This window comes from Boleophthalmus pectinirostris, unplaced genomic scaffold (assembly GCF_026225935.1).
Source record: "Boleophthalmus pectinirostris isolate CB_2022bp ecotype Guang Dong unplaced genomic scaffold, ASM2622593v1 HiC_scaffold_23, whole genome shotgun sequence".
NCBI lineage: Eukaryota > Metazoa > Chordata > Actinopteri > Gobiiformes > Gobiidae > Boleophthalmus > Boleophthalmus pectinirostris.
In genome coordinates, this window is record NW_026571207.1 from 8,371,566 (window position 1) to 8,383,985 (window position 12,420).

Here is a 12,420-nt window from a genome sequence, read left to right on the forward strand (position 1 = left end):
CTATTTTGTCTTTCAGTCATAAGACCCCTACAGGGGGGGGTCCCGTTTCGGCTGGGCCAATTGTAGATTGAGACAGAGCCCCCACCCATAGTCTCAACCCAGCCATCTTTGCCTCGCTTCATACATTATCAATAAACTTCTTCGCACTATGTCGTTGTTGGCGTGGTCCTAGCTAGTGAATATATAATCTATACATATATAGTATATAATAATCATTTGTGAACTTCTTTCGTCTCTGTGGTGTTGGTAACGACCATATTGCCGGTGATTCACAAGGCATTCTGGGAAAATGCTCATACCCCTTCGTTTGGAGTGTGCCTCTGAGTATATACTGTAGCCCTACCACATTTCCCTCCCCTCTACCATAACGGTAAATGGGACACCCCTACCCCTACACGTGAACGCACAAAACGAGAGGAGGGAGAAAGTGGTACGGCCAAGGGGTGTAATGGGATTCAGCCTTTATCATGCCCACGGATAACTGAAAAGTGCTGGTTTATTTGACCACTCAGCCAATGTCACTCACGCCTTCTTAAGAAAATATAAAATAAACAGGACCCTCTTCCCTGTTGATTCTCATCGCTGGACTGTATTTACTGCATAGACTTTCTAAATAGACCGTTTGACACTGAGTTAACCATTGGAGCTACAGGAGCCGTAAACTCCCTCGCTTTGCCTTCTGACATCCTGTCTCACGTTCTCTCAGCATGACAGTTCTCTCACAAACACCGGAGTTAAAACCACTTGCCGCTCGTTAGGGCCCATCCAACTTTCTGTGAACAGTGTCAGTGAAATCCTCCAATTGGAAGAAATACAGCTATGTTACACATTTTTTCTGACAAGGCCTCTGTTCCCTCCCCAGTATCACATGTCTCTGTGCTTGTGTCTGCAAACTCTTGCGTTTCCTGTGATCTTGTCATGTTGTGTAAGGCTGATGTTTCTTGGAGCTACATGTGTTGTGTCACTCTCAACTTGGCTGTCGTTTTGTATACTTTTCACTTGCTTTCAGGCTGCCTGTCAAGGATAAAATGAGTCATCTGGAAAATTGTGACTAGTTGAGTATTAAAATAATATTTAATGTAATTTGATGATGGTAATAGTTAACTGAACTATGCAGACTGTAAAACACAAGACATCAAAATATTCTCTATCTAGAATCAGTGGCAGCAGGGCAATAGAGGGCGCAAGTGAGCGGCCGCACTCTCTAACTTGACCTAGATAAAAAATGTATAAGGTCGTTATTTTGTATTAAGCTATATGTTTCATATTTGATTAAAATTGAACGTGTATCTGTGCAGACATATTTTATCATGTTAAATGTTCTCGTATCACTTTACTTGATTCATGTATTTTGAGTTTTGAGTTCGCTGGGCCGGTGTGAACTCAGTGGAGTTCTAGAGGATACACTCTGCTTCAGTCCTCCGGAGAAGGTAAGATGATTGTTTTCTTTAGTTTTTCTATCAAAATGTTCACTATTAAATGTATCACTATCAAAATGATGATTATTAAAATCATCACTAACAAAATTAAACTGTGAAAATGAATGCTTTCAAAATTATCCCTATAAACATTATTGCTATCAGAAATGATCATCAAAAATTCCTATCAAAATTGCTCTCGAAAAGAACCTTATCAACATTACTTCTGACTGGATTTTATTTCCTGTGTTTATGTAAGACATGTAAGACAAAAGGTTTTCATTTTGATTCTGACATTGCTTTGTTGTACGGCCTTCTGCCTGCGTCAGATATTAGCCACATTTCCATCACCACAATGATAAAACAAAACTAAAAACTTTTTTTTAGATAATAGAATGTTATATCTGACATGAAATGAGTACACAAAATGAACAGATGAAAAGATACAAATAGCTGTACTATTTGACAAAGGTACAACAGGGGAATGTGAATGTTAAATGCACACGGATTCTGTTCAGGATTTGTTGTGCCATTTAGTCTACAGTGTTCTGCACTAATTACTGGTGGTTGAACAGTGCAAATATTGTAATTCTCCACACATATTGCACCCAGCACAGAGCTAGAAGCAGCTGAACTTTGATTTATTTTGATGCACTTGTTTTTTTGTTGTTTTTTTTTTGGTTAGTTAAGAAAAAACACAAAAATGATTGCCCATGTCCCCCGGTTGTGACTCAGACAGCCCCCCTGGGTGCAGAGGTGATGCCATCAGGTGTAATTACGGTCAGGCTACAGCCCACTGGAGCATCAGTGTCCACTGTTAAAGAATAGACATAAGCGTGAGTCATGTTTACCTCCAGCTCCTACTCATGTTTCAATCCAATGAACAGTCGAACAAAGATTTTGCTCTGTTTAATCATGACGCACACTTGTCTGTTGGGAGTATAGTGCAGCATGTGCGGAAAAACAATGGTGCCAAACACATGGAGACCACATCTGGTTTCCTGTGGGTGGGGCCATATTGCTGTGGCGTTTTGAGCCAAGGGTTTACGTCAGTATGAGTACTTGTTCACATTAGTACCTAGTATTGATACTAGGTTTAGTATCATTCACTATCTTGGTATTGATTTTTTTTACAACCCTAGTACAAATATTATTCCTCTGATCAGTTTGGCCTCAGAACTGGAGTCTCTTGGGTGGGAGGCGAAACATATTCAGCAATCTTACTGCTGTGCTACAGTGTGGTGTATGTTGTATGTTACCTAGTTCTAGAAACTGTTCAGAGGTTTAACGTTGTACAAATAGAGTGTAGATTGCTGTCTTAGTCATTTAAGGCTACGTTCAGACTGCAGCCTGAAGTGACCCAAATCTGATTTTTTTTTCGCCCCTATATCTGATCTTTTATTGACTTAATGTGCTCCTAAAACCGATACATATCCGATCTTTTGACATGCAACTTCAGTCTGAACATCCAGGTCACATCCATTCCACTTGTCATCAACATGCGACAACAGTCACTGCACTGAAATAGGCGGAAACTGGAAGAAAGCCACAATCGCTTCGCAATCCCACCAATCTAGGCTGAGACTTCACACCCACACATTCCTTTCTACGGATGTTACTGCCACTGCAATCTCCTCCTTTAAACAAATAAATTGCACATGTTCTGGCTTCGGTACGACAGCAACTTTAAAATCACCAGGTGCTCAATGCTCGCGTCCATATATGGGCTACTTCCGTAAACACTGAGCATGCTCGCTGCGTGTGACGTCATCATGTCCTCCAATGCACATGTGGGACATTTTTGGGGCGTTTAATGTTCACACTGGAGCTCACATACAAGTCACATTTAATTGGAAATGTGAACGACCTCACAAAAAGGTCCATACTCCTTCACCAATTTGATCATGTCCATGTGTGAAGAAATCTGAAAAAAACAGAACTAATTCATTTAAACGATTTGCAGTGGTCCAAATCTATTCTTCATTTACCTTAGGGATTCAGAGCATCCTGATTATTCACCATGATGAGTTTATAAGGGCTTTCCACAACTTTCAGAGACAAGAGGACAATTTTGCGATCAAAATAAAGCTAATAACAACTACGCACTTCCTGATTATCAGACAATATACAAATACAAACACAGATGCAGACCTCAGTAACTGTCTATACAATATGTCTTTACTGGGACAAGACAAACTTCGCTCAAATAAATGGAAAAGAATCAGGTACAGGGCCTTTAAAGTGCATTCACTACAACACTGACCAACTTGCTGCAGGTATTGTCTTAGCAGAGTCATCTTAGGAGCTGGAACCAATCACGGCTAGGCACATTATGATTGTCATGCACCGAAACTACCTCCACGAGCTGAAGGGCCAAGCGGTGATTGTTCCCCAGCACAATGCACAGCGAGTGGGAGTGTGAAGAGCAGCTGGCCAAAGCGCGCCGTCCACATCCACGTCCAACTCACACACCAGTGCGGAAAACTAGTCCCACCTGCACACCTCTGCCAACCGCCATGTCCACCAAGCACAATGCATAATAGAAGGTGTTGTTAGAAGAAAGAAAGAAAAAAAATTGGACACACAATTATCTGCAAGGTGGTAGAAAGGGACTAGATGTGTTTGGAGTAAAAGTGCAACATTATCACAACAGTCTTTTTTTTTTTTTCTGATCACCACAGCAAATAGCTAAAGATGTTCATGCCGGATGCACTTCTTGATCCAATCATTCACATTTCAGTGCATAATAATTCACATACAGAAACAAACTATGTAACATGTGTCGTAAATTTCATGATTTAAAAATGACTCCAAAAAATGTAATGAATAGACTAAAAACTCAGATTTTGATTTTAGTACTTTGGACTAGATTACTTAAAGGTCTTCATTATCCTGTTTGTTTCAAGGTATTATAATAATAAGAAGCACATCTTAGTTACTGCTGTAAGTTAGTAGAGTTTTGTCCACTGTTCTGAAGGTTGCCAGTTCAAATTCCACATAAACATAATTGGGAGAGCGATCACATCCACTGATGTGATGGTGGTGCAATTGCAGATAAAAATGTGACCATTTATCATCTAAACCCTGTGGCATTTGGGCTTGCTTCTCCACAGAGCTGACTCCTGGTATTATTCAGTTTAATTAAATGTCTTAGTGGAACTTCAAAGGTGTAGTATATGTACATTTTCTTCTTACTTTAGGAGATATGTTATTTCTGTGCCTGGAAAGTTCTACTGGACCAGACTTTGAGTAGTTTCAACAGTACCGTATTTTTCGGACTATAAATCGCTCCTGAGTATAAGTCGCACCAGCCAAAAAATGTGTTGTGAAGAAGAAAAAAACATATATAAGTCACACCAGACTATAAGTCTCACTTTTTGGGAAAATTTTATTTTATAAAATCAGAGACCAGGAACCAAAATTTCATCTTGAAAGTCAAGTTATAGTACTAACAAAAGAACAGAGAACAACAGGCTGTTAACGTCACATATGAACAGTTATTCTTCATCCTCTGTGTCACTTCTGAGCAACTCTGTGACGTCTGGAGGTAAATGGAGCACCACTTTCTCCTCTGCGTAGCTGTCGTTACACTCAGCATCAGTTCCAGTTAGAATTAATAGGCTTTGTTGTTCCATCCAGTGACTTCCAGGAAAGTTCTTGCTCACTCCAAACTTTTTTTCTGCTGCTCGATTACTGTTTTCAGCTGCATATTTTGCTACTTGCAGCTTGTAATCTGCAAAATATGATTTTCTTTTTTGGGACATTTGTGTTCAGTCTTCTGAGGTTTTTTTTATAAGTTTGTTTAAATTTAAAATTTTCATTGGTACAGAAGTAATGGTGCGATCGACTGACATGATACAGATAAGACAGAGGCTCTTTCTGCAGGAGACATGCGCAGTAGAGCCAAGTGACAGTGGTACAGGAGGAACAGGAGCAGCAGATACTGACACACAAGACTAGAGCCTCTCACAACTGTCAGTGTGAACATTTTAATACATAAGTTGCACTGGAGTATAAGTCACAGGACCACCAAAACTATGAAAAAAATGTGACTTATAGTGATCCGAAGACTGGCCATTGGAATCTCGCGCTCAACATAAACAGCATTGGTCGAACGGTCAGATCCACTAACCCACAGGTTGGCAGTGCAGTTCCAGGTCCCTCAAATGAATGCTGTCTTTAGGCAAAACACTTAACCCACCTTGCTCCCAGTATCTGTGTACACTGGTGTATGAATGTGTGTGTGCATGGGTGAGTGGTTCCTTCATGTAAATCACTTTGAGCCTTGCAGGTGGAAAAGCACTGTGTGACCATTTGTCCATTTAGGTTCCAAACTGTTTTGAATATATATTTTACATTGAAAAACAAACATGCATTCTCATCTGCCTCTCCACAAATTTGACCTGTAACTTCGCATGGTGGTGTCATCTACTTGTCTCCATGGAGTGTCTAACTATGGAACATTTTAGACAAACAATACAATTTTTAATACTACCACTAGTCAGGATTAGCATTCTGAAATCACAGGGATGGATATTGATCGCTGTGGGATTAGAATTGGTCAGACGAATTCCAAAGACTGTTAGGATTGCGAGTAAAAAACAACAATTATTATGATTATCCGAGCCCTCCTGGTGGTACAGCTTTTTGTAGTGAATGAAGTTAACTGTGTGTGTTCTCAAAACGATCTCATAGTATTATATATTAGAATCTGAAAGGACATTATCTGGTGCTGGAGACACAGTGTGCGGAGAGATTTGTTCCACTCTGAGCCCTGCCTTCCACACTTACACGCTGTGCAAATAGGAAGCATACTGTTAAGACGGATAGGAATCGATTCTCTGAGACGCCGCGTGAATCATTAGCTCTGACAAACGGAAAACAAAACTTTATTTGTTCCTTCAGAGGCGAATCGAGCACTTAGGGAAGTCTTTTAATGTTATTGTGTATGGACCCGCACAGCCTTGGACTAATACTATACATCAATACAGCCATTACCGCTTTGTGCCACAGAGGTAATGCTGTGGTAAATATAGAGTGAAAAAGGAACATTTTCTGCTTAAACTGTGGCCTCAAAGTTACGCAAAAGAAACTCGAGAAATACACACTCTATTATCAGTAGTATCAGTGGTTTGCTCACTTCGGCATTGGTCTTTTGGGCAACACACTTCATCCGAAAGGGTCAAAATTATGCTATTTTTCTGATATATGTTATCACGCTGTTTCCTCATCAAAGCCAAATCTTCCATTCACGTGTTTAACACAGAAATCCGGCATATTTAGGCTTTAGAGTCCTTCTTTGAAACTGAAAATGCTCTGTTTCACCTTGTGATGTCATTTGGTAATACAGGAAGGGCTGTACTGTGTTTCTAAACATACACCATCATCAAGAACATTAGGATGACTTTAGCACTGTAAATGTCAATCTCGACTGAACAAAAGATCAAATGTAGCTGTTAACTTGAAAACTACCACTATATGACATCACAAGGTGGAACAGAGCACTCTGAGCCTTGGAGATGTAGACAGACTTATAATAAAGCGTTACTCAAAGGTGTGAATGAAACAAAACAAAACTTTTTTTGACCAGTCTGACCAAGATCAATGTGAGACCACAAGGTACCCAGACAAGACCAAGATTTTTAAAGGCTAAGCCCAAGACAAGACTGAGACCATGGCCCATCGAGACCAAATTGAGACCATCTTTGTAATTTTCTACATTTATTTGTATTTACAGTTATTTTGACACACACACACACACACACATACACATATATATTAGTTTTTATAATGTTTTTATAAACCTATCTCCATTTGATCTGATTAATGTTTGTGTTTGTGACGTGCCACGCAGTGTCCGTGGGCTCCAGACGAGTGCACAGGCTGCAGAGAGACGCCCCGCACATGCCCGCACACTGACACACGTTTATTGCCGACAGCAACAGCCGTAAAGAAATATGATCACACTCGTCGAGTGTCAGACCGAGTCCAAATGCGCTTGAGTCCAAGATGAGACCAAGGCAGTAAAAAAACAGTCTCGAGACCAAGATCGGTCTCGAGTACTACGACACTAAATATATGACTTTTATACTTAAATATCTCAGATGTACACAGAATACAGATAAAACCTTGTGATTCTAAGAGCAAGACTTTTCTTTGGTTGTGGAAGACAGTGTATATATTCACTAATTATACTGTATTATAATATACATAAATACATATACTTGTAAGTAACCTTGAGTCATACAGTCTTTTTCCAATGACCCAAAGGACATAAATCTTTCTATTCACTTTAAAGAATTAGACATGTTTGACATGAACAAATAAGGTACATAATGGAGTTATCTAAGATGGCCTTGTAGAGGCTTGACAAACACAAATAAGAGAAGTTTCCTTTTCCCTTCTATTTCCATTGTAATGAGCTTGCATTGATGTACTGATTATAGAGATACACAACTGGAATATACTACTGCAAAGAGTGAATGAATGCTTAATTTTTAATTAAAACTATTTTTATTTAATTAAGTAGTAAAACATTATAAATATATGGTACAGTTATAGTAAACTTTAGGGTAGTTAAAGGTATAGAAAAAAAAAAAAAAATAATATCAAAACTAGATACTGTACTATTGGAGCAAGTATAGATACTAAAAAAGTCACATTCACAGGACAGAAATGAAGCTTTCCTGAATAATGCATTGTTTTCTTAAAGGCCCAATATTTCTCTATGTATTTTTTGCAAAATTCTTGCATTAGTACAGATATATCATATAAGCATCTCTTAAGGTCAAAATAAATCCACTGTGTACTGTCTGCATCTAATTATCATGTATTTTATTGCCCTAGTTTCAGGAAGTACACTGTTAGGATGATAGTTGTCGTTAGCTTTACCAAGACTTAGAAACTCCATGCTGCTCTCAGAAAGATGTGAAAAGCGCTTACGAACACACTGCAGTGAACAATTAGGACACTCTGAATGCATCAGGTAAGTGAGAGATCATTTTGAACCAAAACAAAACTAGTTGTGTTTTTCATGGTTTTAAGACAAAAATCAGGTACAGCACCTGAAGAACACATGTTGTGCTTAATTCTGCTATTTGCTGTTATAAACTAAGACACCTGTGGATCATTGCATTATAACTTGTACATTTAAATTCCCAATATTCATCTAAAACGACTTAATAGAAGAAACAACTCCGTTTTAGAAAACTGGAGTCAGGATTTCCACTCTTTTTCACTGACAAAATTTCAAAACATTTCCATGACTTTTTCATGACCTAAAGTGAATTTTCCATGACTTTATGGCACCTACATGTGTAGAATTGATCAGACTTTTAGGGCTAAATATGAAATCTTAACTCTTTCCATTCACCTTATTGTTTGGTATTATAGTTTTTAAACATTGAAAATGCTGTCACTGCATTTATTGTTGTCTCTTTTAAGCCAAAGGAAAGAGATACTAAAATTCCATGAGTTTTCCAAAACTTTCATTGAATTTACAAGCTTGGAAAATGACATTTTCAATTTCCATGACTTTTCCAGGATTTCCATGAGTACCCAGTGGGAACTGATGTCACCGCAAGTGTTATCCCAACACAATGGAGATCTGTAGATCACGCTTGAGTAGCAGATTTTTTTCATTTATACCAGAATGATTACTCAACAATTCCAAATCCTATGTGCATGACCAATTAAGAAAATTAAACTGGAGTAAGAACTGGAGAAAGTAGTGAGTGAATGTTGGTGGTTGTGATCAGCAAAATGGAGTCTTGAAAATAAGTGATTAAAGATTACTCAAACATGTACAAATCGCTCTAAATGCAACTTCAAGAGGTTAAGTGAGAAGAGAAACAACTATAACACGGTTAAAAGCTCTGAAAAGTCAATTTTGCATAATAGATCTGCTTTAATAAACTGCACTAGAAGAAATCCTGTTTGTTTCCACTTCTGTTCTCTCTTTGCACCTCTGTATTCCACTTCCCTTGCCAACTCGACCAATCACTGACGACACTCCTAAAATATCAAATGAGCACTGGAGCTGCAGGTGTAACAGTGGCTTGGACCGCTCAGTTTTGTGTGAACTGATCATAGCGCCGCTCACAGTTGTGTTTACTGGGAGTCTTCTGCCTGAGATGGGGAGGGGGCCCTGGGGTAGAGGCATGGGTTATAATGGTTAATGGAGCTTAACACTAGAGTTGGTAGAATTCTGATTTATGTTCTTACAAACGCAAGCACAAACCTGTAGTCATATAACAAGTTTAAAGGAGCTGTACCTGATTTAAAGCATCTTAAAAACGTGAAAAAACAGAACTAGATCATTTTAAATAGTTTGCAGTGCTCCAAAGTTATTCCTCACTTACCATAAGCATTCTGAACATCGTAATTGGTAAGTCTTCTAATGTACTTTAACTTTGTGGGATCTTTTTCAAGACAATACAGTAAAGTGTATTTACCTTGTTGACATGTTTCGGCTGCTGCTGCATCTTCAGGACTGTCGCTGGTGTTGGTGGTGACGTGTTGTATATCAGTTGTTGTTACTTCCTGTGGGCGTGGTCCGTCTGAGCGACCTGCAGGTCAATCAGGCTGACCACGCCTCCTGTCGCCCGATGTTCTCTGGAGGAGGGTGTCCCAGGTGTGTGAAAGGAAGAACGCTCCGTCACCACAGTTAATGCTGTCCGTGCCTCATTTCCTGATTTCACTGTCCTCCCTGATCCAGCGTTTGAACTTGTTGTTTCCCGACCCAATAACCCGTGCCCATCCTAATCCATACTGTGGTTATTTATTCTACAGTGGTCTGATATGGCGGACTTCGTTCACCCCTGACACTTTCTCCTCTGTCCTGGGTCTTCCTCGGGGCCTCCTCCCGGTGGAACATGCCCGGAACACCTCGTGAGGGAGGCATCGGAACAGAAGCCCAAGCCACCTCAGCTGGCTCCTCTCGACGTCCTTTGGGTCATTACTCAAAGCTCCCCCTTTCAGCTCAGCTCCCTCTTCTACATCACTGCAGACGCTGCACTGTTCTGCCTGTTAATCTCACACTCCGTCCTCCCGTCTCTCCTGAAGTTGATCCTTAACTTTAAAATTACATGAGTTAATTATGTTGATACTCTCATTTGGACTGAGTCAGTATCTATATGTCAGTATTTTCATATCAATACACCCAGTGCTGGGGAGTAACGGATTACATGTACCGGAGTTATGTAATCAGAGTACAAATTATGAGTAACTGTATTCAGTTACAGTTACAGTTACTGTTTCTGTTTCAGTGAGTTGTAATTGGATTACAGTTACTTGGTTGAAATAAATGGATTACACAGCGGCATTTTCCTGTTTTCACATTTTAGACTATATCACCCTTTTTTCGGTAATTCCACTCATTGCTGGACACTAAACCAGGTCTAAAACCAGGTCCAAACCAAGACTAAACCAGGTCTAAACCAGGTCTAAACAGTCTAAAGGTCCAGGTCTAACCAGTCTAAACCAGTCTAAACCAAGTCTAAACCAGGTCTAAACCAAGACTAAACCAGGTCTAAACCAGGTCTAAAACCAGGTCCAAACCAAGACTAAACCAGGTCTAAACCAGGTCTAAACCAAGTCTAAACCAAGTCTAAACCAGGTCTAAACCAGGTCTAAACCAGGTCTAAACCAAGTCTAAACCAGGTCTAAACCAAGACTAAACCAGGTCTAAACCAGGTCTAAAACCAGGTCCAAACCAAGACTAAACCAGGTCTAAACCAGGTCTAAACCAAGTCTAAACCAAGTCTAAACCAGGTCTAAACCAGGACTAAAACCAGGTCTAAACTATGTCTCAAACAGGATTTAACAAGACTAAACTTCTTCTATCAATAATTTTTTTAATTTGGTTAAGTAAAGTCTGGGCTTTTCATTTTCTTTTAGCAGACAAAACATCTTATGTAACGATTTCCTCGTCTTTGCTTCTCTACAGCAAATCAAGTAATCCAAAGTATTCAGATTACGTTACTCACTTTAAGTAATTTAATGGATTCCGTTACAAACTACATTTTGTGGTATGTAATCTGTAATCTGTAGGGGAATACATTTTAAAAGTCACCTTCCCAACACTGAATACACCCATCCCCATCATTCACACGTGTCCTTGTTGGGTCCTGGTTTATGTTGTTTACAATGTTTATGTAGTATGTCTGTAATATTTTTTTTTCTCTCTTGGTACAAACAAAAAAATTAAAAATAAAATAAAATAAAAAGAATAGACAAATTCAGATGGTAGACCTGGTTTGGTTCTGTTTTAATCATAGTTTACTTTAGAATTTAGTCAAATTTTATTTTATTTTTTTCTGCGCTCCATTCTACATCCTAAATCAAACGCTCTTGGCAAAAATCTGCTGTGTTTGTTGCAAGCATTCAAATCATCCATAGTCAGTTTTTGGCTGAAGTCCATTTGAATGTGATGACAGGACAGGAATGTTGAGAGCCAGTAATGCTACACACCAAATGGTTTTAGACTCTCCTCTTCCCGTTGTGAAAATGTTGGCGTGACACTGTAAGGCTGGTTTTCCTTTTTGGCAACTACCATTTAATCCCATTTTCTCAGTTCATTTTATTCACACCTGCGAAATGTGAGAACAAAATTTTTGCTTCGCTTGACTGTACACCTGGTATTTAGTTTGAGATTTAAAGGCCCTGTACCTGATTTTTCTCTGTGTATTTGAGCAAAATACTGGTATATCTGCCCCAGTAAATCTATATTGTATAATCAGTTCTTGAAGTCAAAATAAACCTAGTCTGCATCTAATTATAAAGCATTTTGTCAGATAGTCATGATCAGGAAGTGTGTGTTAGCATGCTAGTTGTTGTCAGTGTTGGCAAATTACTCCGTACCGTCTCTGAGACTTGTGAAAAGAGCTTGTAATCTCACTATGGTGAATAATTAGGATGCTCGAAATGCGTAAGGTAAATCTGGAATAACTTTGGACCACTGCAAATTGTTTAAAATGAACTGGTTTTATTATGCAAAATTTAC